Source organism: Pogonomyrmex barbatus, unplaced genomic scaffold (assembly GCF_055798465.1).
Source record: "Pogonomyrmex barbatus isolate J1 unplaced genomic scaffold, ASM5579846v1 scaffold8, whole genome shotgun sequence".
NCBI lineage: Eukaryota > Metazoa > Arthropoda > Insecta > Hymenoptera > Formicidae > Pogonomyrmex > Pogonomyrmex barbatus.
Window position 1 is genome coordinate 9315206 of NW_028297182.1, and position 10112 is coordinate 9325317.

The following is a 10112-nucleotide window of genomic DNA, read 5'->3' on the forward strand; positions in this document are numbered from 1 at the left end:
TTAAATGCTATATATAAAAAATGCATTTAAAAAATATATAATTATATTCAGAATTATAAAAAAATAACATATAGTGATAATATTTTAAAAATAAATATTTTGAATATTGATGAACAAATTAGAAATTTAAATAACCTACATATCCAGAAACAATATTTATGTGATTATTAATTATTTTTTTAAACAAATGTGTATTGATAAGATGAATTCTAATTAGTTTAAATAGAAAGTTTTTTTCAAGTATATTTATTCACATCGCCATTTTGACGTACCTGCTTCATTGAGGCAAGCTGTTTTTTCGTACGTTTGTTCACACTTGGTTATTGATTTTGGTTATTCGTTTTGTCGTACCGATTGTTTATCAAAGAGTGCACGTATAGCATAGATTCAGTGATCAACCATAACTGGCGTAATATGGTTTTTGTTGATTATAAAATAAATGGAAATCTACATACGAAAGTATTCTCTTATCTGACTTGATAAGATGTATCTTACTAAATACATATTATATTGCCTATTTCTTTGACGTAAATAATATCATGTAACAATCATATATTTTTATGATAATAAATTTTGATTCTTTTATTTTATTCGCTTTTTAAACAGATTTATTTTTCGAGAGGTTTAATATCAAAAAATAAACATATAAGGATCATTTTATATCTCTTTCAATTAATGAATTTATTTCCGAATTACACCGTTCACACATTTTATAGAAAAATGTCTCTACCTGTAATATTTACGTAAACAATACGAGCGTAAAGTGACGCAATGACACCAAATTCGTGAGTATTTCCGTCGATTAGTGAACAAAAGAGAAATAAAAGAGAAAATCATATATCGTACACGTTGCTGTCACATGCTGCCGATATACGTGAGATACTGATCGTGTGAGCGCGTAAATACGCTTAACCGCAATAGCTTGAATATCATCAAAGTTTCTTTCAGTAATTTTCGTGGCAAATCTTTTGTGCGGTTTAATATATTTTTTAAAATAATCAATTGCGTCACAGTGCAAATTAAGCATCAATATTTTTACTAATTATAAAATGAATGAACGCAATTCACGGATAATTGAATGAGACTATTTTTAAATATTGTCTTACGGTGTAGTATTGCTTTTGTCAATTTGAAAAAAATTTTTAAATCAAACATTAACATAAACACACAATTAAAATAAACACACTTGTCAATATAAAAAATTAAATAAAAAAATTCTTAAAAAAAAAAAATAATTAATTATGATTTATCGATAAATGTGATGTATTGTTGCAATTTATTGTCAGGATTGATGATCCTAGTTTATTGATGTTAAAGATCGCCAATCATAAATATTGTTGTACATATCGATCTTTTTCAATCTTTCCATACTGCAATCGTACGTAACAGTTAAATTGATTTATGCGTAATCAGTCTCAAGATTATAACTTTCACGATATTTATGTTGATTGATATAATTGAATGTGCTGCTTAACTTCAGCGAAAGTAATATGAAAAAGTTGTAGAATGTAGTTTTAATTGTATTATCCCTATAACGAAACATTACGTGATCATCCCGTTTATATAAAAACATGTGCTATCTGTCTTATTATCAGAAAGCTATCATGTAGAATAATTATTTTTTGTCGATCAACAAGTATTTTAGTATAGTGAAATGCTATCTCGATGGTAATTTGACTACTACCAGTAAAACTATACCAGTAACTATAAAAAATTATTTCTTTAACATAACATTTCATAATTATAGTTTTAATCTCGCGCTGCTTAGTCTTTCCTAATTCGTTCCTTTTTCCTATAGTTATATTTAATCTTAAATACTGCGTAATATTTCTGCTCGCGCATTTAAGGGTGAAAGGCACCTAACGGTGAGAAATATATATATATATATATATATCTCTCCATTCATTTGCAAACGATTTCAAAATAGTCGCACGATATGTGTGTTGTTTCAATGTTATGAAAAATTACACATCGTATCCCTGCAACATTTATTGCGCAAGCATTACGTGATTTTTATTGAGATAAAAAAAGACTCATTAAATTTCTACATATTTCTATATGTCACAAATTGATTACATCGTGACAAATTACATTATTTTATGGAGCAAAGAATTCAAAAACTGCGATTCGTAGATATGATTTTCTAATGATTGATTCTTTTCCTCTGAAATTTATTAAAGCTTCTCATATGATCATCATTCCATAGTCCAAAATTATAAACAAATAAAGAAAACTTATTATTAATTTACTCACAACGCAATAAAAACATAAGGATACTTAAAAATGATTAGATAATTCAAATGAATAACATAAACATAAGAATTATGTTTATGTTATTCATTTGAATTTAAATGATTTATGTTAAAATCTAAAGATAAAGTTAGTTAAAAAAATCTTATAAACTATATTTCTTTTAATCATAATTTTTTTATATAAAAAAATAATATAATTCTTGTTTTGCTTGTTTGTATAAAATTTAAAGTTATTATAAGTAAAAATATTTGTTATCGCAAATATTTATATTAATAATAATTATTAATAATTTTCTTTATAAAACTAAATTGTTTGATTTATGTCTTTTTCGAAATGATCGATTTATTCAAAATTATTAAAAATGAATTATTTAATAAATAATAATAATACATATAATACGCGCGTAATTTACGCATAATTTACGTATTTTTATTTAGAAATAAAAAGTATATTATATAAATAATTATATGCTAAATTATATAAGTAATATAAATCAACTTTTTAAAGTCATTTTATATGATTAAAGTCATGTCATGTAGTCATGTATTCTTTATATGACACATAAATAATTTATAACTCAATATAATGTGTTTAGATAGTATCTTAGAAACATTATAAAATTTTAAACGAAACAAGTTTATGCAAAAATTGAATTAGTGTATTAAAATTAAAGATTTAAATAGATAAATTTTATTGCAGCTAATTTTAAATTAATTTTTTATTAATAATAGTATCATATTACTATAATAAGTATCATATTAATTAACGAAAAAAGTTTAAAATATAAAGACTCCTCAATTTTAAAAATAAGATAAGATAATAAGGACTATAGGAATCGAGTACGGAAAATAGAGTGCAAAATAATTTTTATACACGTCTTTAATCAGAAGTCATTTCTAAACGTTTCCGGGTCATCTTCAGTGGATACCGTACATATAATTATTGTAATCGATGTTACATGGTTGGAGCGTATCATATTAATTCATATTTTTTTATAAATACTGTTTAAATCTGTATTATTTTCAGCACTTATTTGGACTAATTTTTTCATATTGTTTCTTTAGAAATTATTTGTAGATTAATTTAGAGAAAGTAATTAATATTGTTAAATTTCAGTATTTTATGTCTGTATTACGTGCTTCTCATTTTTAATTTTACCTTCGTTCAAAAGATCCAGAAAATCATGTTTTCACCAAAAGCAAACCGATTGTGTCTGTGTCTGTGTCGAAGGGCGAATAGGTATGCTTTCTTAATTTGTTTCCCTCCTTTTGGTACCTTCCCAAAGCAGCGTCGGCTACATTGTACAATGCAATGCTGTGTTACTTATCGATCGCCTCCGTTAACTAGTCCGTTACACAACGAACCATAACTATTGCCAAACAATAGATTATGCCGCGGCTCCGCGTCGCCGCTCGGCACGTAGGTAGGGTAGGGGCTATCTTATGCAAGCGTTACATACATTTGGTTACATTACCGTCATTACGTAAGGCGGATTACGAGAGGAAGGGAAGGGAAGCAGGAGAGGGCAAAAGATAAGAATTACATATTGCCGATATTTCGAATGAGAGAATGGCGAAAGAATGCACGGCCCGTGGGCGCGTGGATTCTTCGGCGCAGGTATGATCGCAGGTATCGGGTCAAATATGTTGCTAGTACTAATATTTATATATCTATAATATTGGATAAACGATTTGAAAAAATATAAAATATAATTTTTATATAAAAAAAAAAACGAAGTATTTTTTATGTTGCAATTTTAATAAAATAATTCAAATGATGTTAATTTTAACTAATTTTAAATTAGAGATTTTAAATTAAGATTAAAGATATACGTTTTACATTATATTATTAAAGATATTACATTATATTATAAAAGAATTAATTACAAGTAAAATATTTAATAATAATGTAACTGTGATTTGTAATATTAACGTTATATAAATCTGGGAAGGTCAATATCATATATGTTTTTACCATCCAATATCCATGGAAAAGTAAATGCGATTATTGTTTACTTAGTTTAAAGCGATTATTGTTTATTTAGTTTAAAGCAAAGAAAGAATTAATTTCATTAGTAATTATATTTCTATTATCAGAAAAGAATTAAACATGTTCTATCTTACTTTAAATATTTTTTTTGACAACTAGAAATAAATAAAAAAAATGCATAGATAATTAATAAATAAATATAGATTCACGAAATAAAAATTTACATATATATTATTTAAATAAGCCTTTATATAAAAAAATAAAATGAATAAATATAAAATGATAGATATCTTTTCTTTATCAATCATAAAATAAATACAAAAATGTATACTTTATTCTTTTTTTTCATATCTAAAAATAAGAATCGACTAGTGTATGTACATAATCCTAAAAGGACCTTTCCTACAATTTGAGAGAGAGATGTAATATTTACCTAATTAATTCTGAGAATGGGGATTAGACTTTTGTTTTATTATTTGAAAGGCAAATTAGTTTTCGCAACATTATTGTATTTCTTTGTCTTCATTACGATACGTAAATATCTAGGAATCTAGGAAACTAAATAATTAAGTCTTTTCTGCCCCTTCTATAACTATATTAGAAGATTATTAATTGTGGAAAGATGGGCAGAATTCTAAAAGTTCTAAATTTACACACACACACACACACACACACACGCGCGCGCGCGCGCGCGCGCAAGTGCACACACATGCACACAAGAATGAAATATATTTATTTTTATTTTAAATCGAAAACTGATTTTATGAATTGTGAAATTATTTCATTTTCATACAGAAATTCTTTCATATTCATATAGAAATTCTAACAGCATTATTAAATCATTCTATCTTAAATCAGAAAGCTTTATCTATGTTTGTCATTTATTATTACATCAGAGAGTAATTATTTATAATAAATGTTTCACCCTCTTGTTCATCATCTTGCATTTCATTGCGCACATTGTTTCCTGAAGTAAATGATATTACAAGATGTCTCGAGGTCTTTATTTGTCTCTTATTTGTCTCTTATTTACCTTTGTTCTTATTTCCTTCTGCTATCTCGGCTCTTGTTACAAGTCATAAAGGGATATCTATAAAACCAACGTACCCGCTGACTTTGAAACACTCATGCTCTTGTATTACGAAACTGTACTTTTTACCTTGTGGCATTCTAGGAGAGGGCACTCCGTTCGCGCGCATAAGAGCCCGGTTACATGAGCATGTAAATATATTTCGACCGACGATTTACACGTTGCGTTATTCGCCCGTTGTTTTCGGTGCGTCTCTAACACGCGTTTCGCATTACGTAAGCGTCGACATTTGACGTTTATGTAACATCGCGACGTATTATTGACGAAATTGAACGACATCGTTGTTGGTAGCGGTGTTACCGATATCATCGTCAGGCTAAAAGGATATGAAGGAGGATGCATTGGAGACAATCGCGTAACATGTAATTCCAGGATAGAAATATTCTTAAATATCGATATTTATTCTATTAATGATGTAAAAACATGAGATATATTGTTTCTTTTTTTTTTCAATTTAAAAGTTTGCAAGTTAATATTTAATACTTTTACTTTACCAAGTATTGGTATACTGAGTATTGGTTATCTGCCATCTTACCATCTAATTATGATGACGACTCTTGTAAGGCTCTCGTAAGATAGCGCTTCAAGCTCGGAATTTTGATTTTCTTACTTATTTTAATATATCTTTCTTTAGTCTAATAATGATAGTACAACCATTACGTTATATGTTAAACATATCTTTTTGCTTGATTTAATATCAATTTAAATTAATACAGATAAATTACTGTTATGGAAAACTTAATCACCGACAATTAGTCAAATTTCTTCAATTATTTTTTGGCTTATTTGGCTCAAATTTGGTTAGTTTATTTATATCACAAATTAATTTAGTTGAAAGTTTTTAAGAAGATTATTATTTTTATTAAAAAAGTTATATATTAATAATTTATCCATTGATGATAAAAAGAAATTTATATATATAATATAAAGATAATATACATTTTTAAAAACATAATATTAAAAATGTTAAAAGTTAATTTATAATAATTTTATGGAAAAATGTTTTATTATATAATTATAAAAAATTTTTAAATTAGTTTTTAACTGTAGAAACAAATTAGTATGTAGAAATAAATTAGTTTTTAATTGTAGAAACAAAATTAATATTGCATATTTTTGGCATTAATTTATATATAATATACATTACAAGAATTAAAGCTAGAAATTTGTTAAAATAATACTAGGAATATACATATTTCTTTTAAAGTTTTCTAAAAATCTTCTTCTGTTTTAAATTATGAGACTAATAGTAAAATAGTAAGTCCAAATAAATAAACATATTTTTTTACTATTATGTACAGTCATTTATTTAAGATATAGAATAATATTTTATTAATAATTATATTATTAATTTTATTTATTATAAAACGTATAATAAATTTAAATTATAAAATATAGTAAAGCCTGCTATTAATCTAACATAATTACTGTGACATAAACCATTTAAATTGTAATATATAATATATTGAGTTAATGTTGGATCATTTTCTATTTTTATATTTTTTTCAGTTAAATGAAACGCCGCGTCTAACAATGTGAATATTTTATTAATGACACACTATAAAGAAAATAACTATTACTTATTATTAATACTTATTACTTATTACTTATTAAATAACTATTTTAACTATTACTATGAGTTTATTTTTTATAAATTTATATTTATATTTATTAAAGAAACAATGCTAGAATTGTTAAATTGTTATAAATGATACGATAGAATTTCTTAAAGAATGAAGATTTATATTTTTCTCGCTTTAGTATTTATCACAATTTCTCAAAGGCGAAGTTATCATGTCAACTTAAAATTTAAATGTAATTTAACTCGACGGAAAGCACAAGGATTTTGGAGTTAACTTCAGAGTTTTAAACCTCCGTAACGGGTTTCTCTCTTATGAAGTCAAATGATTTATTCTTTATTTTGTGATATATCTATTTAATAACTCTTAGAAGAATTAAATAGCTTTACGATATTTATATACGTTGCATCGATATCTTATGTAACCAATAATTCGTATAAGTATATAAAATTTTGTTCCAAAGTTCTTTTAAAGTAGATTTTCTGTGCTAAAACGTATTTAATAATATAATAAACGTGTTTAATAAATATTAATAAATAAGAGATTAATAATAAATATTAATAAATAAAATATTTCTTTAGTTATGATATGGCCGGTATAAATTATTAATATAAAAATTTATAATTAAATTTTTACACACCTAATTATATAACTAATAAAGTTACGTACAGTATATTGTTACACAATTAATAAAAATATAATTATTAAATGATATATGATATACAATTGAAATTATATGTGCAATTTACATTTCATTAGATAATTCTTTATTTTGTTTCTATATTTGTAAATTAAAAAAATAACATAATAATACATAATGAACGTAATTATCTAAAGAAAAATAATTTTTTTTTAAATAAATTAAGAAAAGTAAACAAAGTGGATATAACATAAATATAAATAAAGTAATTTATATTATTTAAAAGAATCTTCATAATAAATAATATTTATTAATTTTGAAGTCATCACAAAGGTGCTACAGACATGTAGAATGTATTTGTTGTATTTTGAGGATGTACTTCAATTGATTGCGTACTTCAAATGTTTACGTGCACCAACCCTTTAGTAATTTGCATCCACCGAATTGCCATTTTGGTTAGTATACGACACTCGTAGCCCAATTTCTCACATTAGTGAATGCATGACGCAGTGCTTTGGGCTTTATCATATGACCGTGTAAAAGTACAGAATTCAAAATCGTATTGTTATTGTGAAAGTTTTAGTAAACAGGTGTTTTCAGAACAAATTTGTTCTTATGAACATTCCGTTCTTATTATTTAAAATTATTTAATTTATTTTAATTTACTATGAATTCTTTAATAAAAATAAAAATGCATTTAGAATAATGTTATAATAAGTATTTTTAGATTAAAGATATTTAAGTCATCATATATCTCATATTACATAAAATTAGGAAATAGAATTTTGATTGATTTCGATCTTTCTATAGCTTTTAATCAAAAGATTACATCTTTTTAATTTGTCATATTAAATATTATTAAATAATTATTATTTGATAATCAAAAGTTGTATGAAAAAATTAGATACTTTCTCTAAGTTAATAAAAAAAGGTTCTATTCGTGTGTTTGTGTGTGTATGACTTTTGTTTATGAAAATGATTTTTATTTTTTTATATCTTGTATTTTTCTCTATAACTGATACTTCTGTAAAATTTTTATTAATAGAAAAAATATTTAATTAATTTAATTAATAGAAAATACAAAATTGAATTTTATTTCAAATTTTGAAAAATGAACTTAAAAAAAATTATTCTTAAATTTGATGTAAAATAGGAATACTTTATTTTATTGTAACCTCATTATATTGGCATGACAAGAACCTTTATTTTGCAAATTCGATTAAACTCTATATTCGCGCCGCAGCATTCTCCTTTTAGACGTGACCTACGATCGGGAGTCGTTCGAGATGACTTCGACACAGCCTTCACAAGCGGCACAATAAACGACAAAAATTTCATTAATAAATATGTAGGATTTGACATTCAAATAAAGTAAAAAATGCTAAATTTCTTATTATTATTTAATATATATTAAATAAATGCTTCAAAAAATGATAAAAATATTGTTATTAAAAGTTTTAATTTCATAATGTTTAAAAAAAATTTAATGACACCTTAAAATTGTAAAAGAAAAATGACGAAGAATGGATCTATATCTATATCAAAGTTCCATTTGAAAGACATTTATATATTGTTTTTTTCAACGAATTTATTCTTCCATGAACTTATTTCAAATGCTTTAATGGAAATTTGCTTTCCTAAGAAAGATGAAAAGTTTTTTGTGTATAAATAATATCTACAATATAAGCATACAACTGAAAAATAATTTTGAGATGTAACCTCAAGAAAGATTGCATTTATAACCAAGATTTATTAATATAAAAATATAATTTATTATATTTTATTTATTATATAAAAAGTTGAAAAATTATCATAAGTTTATTTACATGTATTATATTTGTGATTTAAGTCTAAATTTATTATAATATTTGCTTTCAAAGTTTATATTACGCTATATTTTACGCTATATTTATATTTACATTACGTTTATATTACGCTATAATGATTATTTTACTTATATTGTTAAAAGCAAAAAGAAAAATAATTTGAGAGACAATAAATGAAAAGAAAGAAAATGTACGTTATGTGAACATTACATTACGATATAATGACAAAGGTGGGGCTCAGCTATAAATTATTGCACGGTCTAATCGTATAAAAATAGAATACACGCTACAACATACATATATGTAAGTTCAAGGAGTGTGAAAAAAAATACATCTTTTTAAATATTGATAAGTGACTAATGGAACAAAAACACAGTATAATTGCAAAAAATTATTAAGGTAAACTATTTTGACAGTGAAGTAAAAATATCTAAAAAAAATTTGCGGAGCGTGACAAATTGGCTAGATAATAATAGTGTAAAAGAAAAACAATCATGAGCTTGTTATTTCCATTGGACAAAGTTGTAATTTTATTTTTGCTAGCGTTTCGATATTCTCAGACAGATAAACAGGTGCACCACCGATCGTCCAGGGGTGGCACGATGAGGGTGGGCGATGTTAGGTCATCGCGACTACGGCGCGGAGCGTCACGTCGTCATTTAAGCGCGAGACTCCGTTGGATGAGTGTCGGACGCATGTTTCAATCATATAAAAACACGTGCTGCGTACAAATT

General features: G+C 25.0%; 1 long non-coding RNA gene across 1 annotated transcript; it reads right to left on the minus strand.

Annotated features, from left to right (window-relative positions):
* Nucleotides 1-4985: 4985 nt before the first annotated feature.
* LOC148934769 (uncharacterized) lies at nt 4986-5541 on the minus strand. The gene is made up of 3 exons (XR_016141152.1): nt 5402-5541; nt 5276-5332; nt 4986-5209 (listed from the first exon to the last, which is right to left on the minus strand). It is a non-coding gene; the product is annotated as an uncharacterized LOC148934769 (long non-coding RNA).
* Between the last annotated feature and the right edge of the window lie 4571 nt (nt 5542-10112).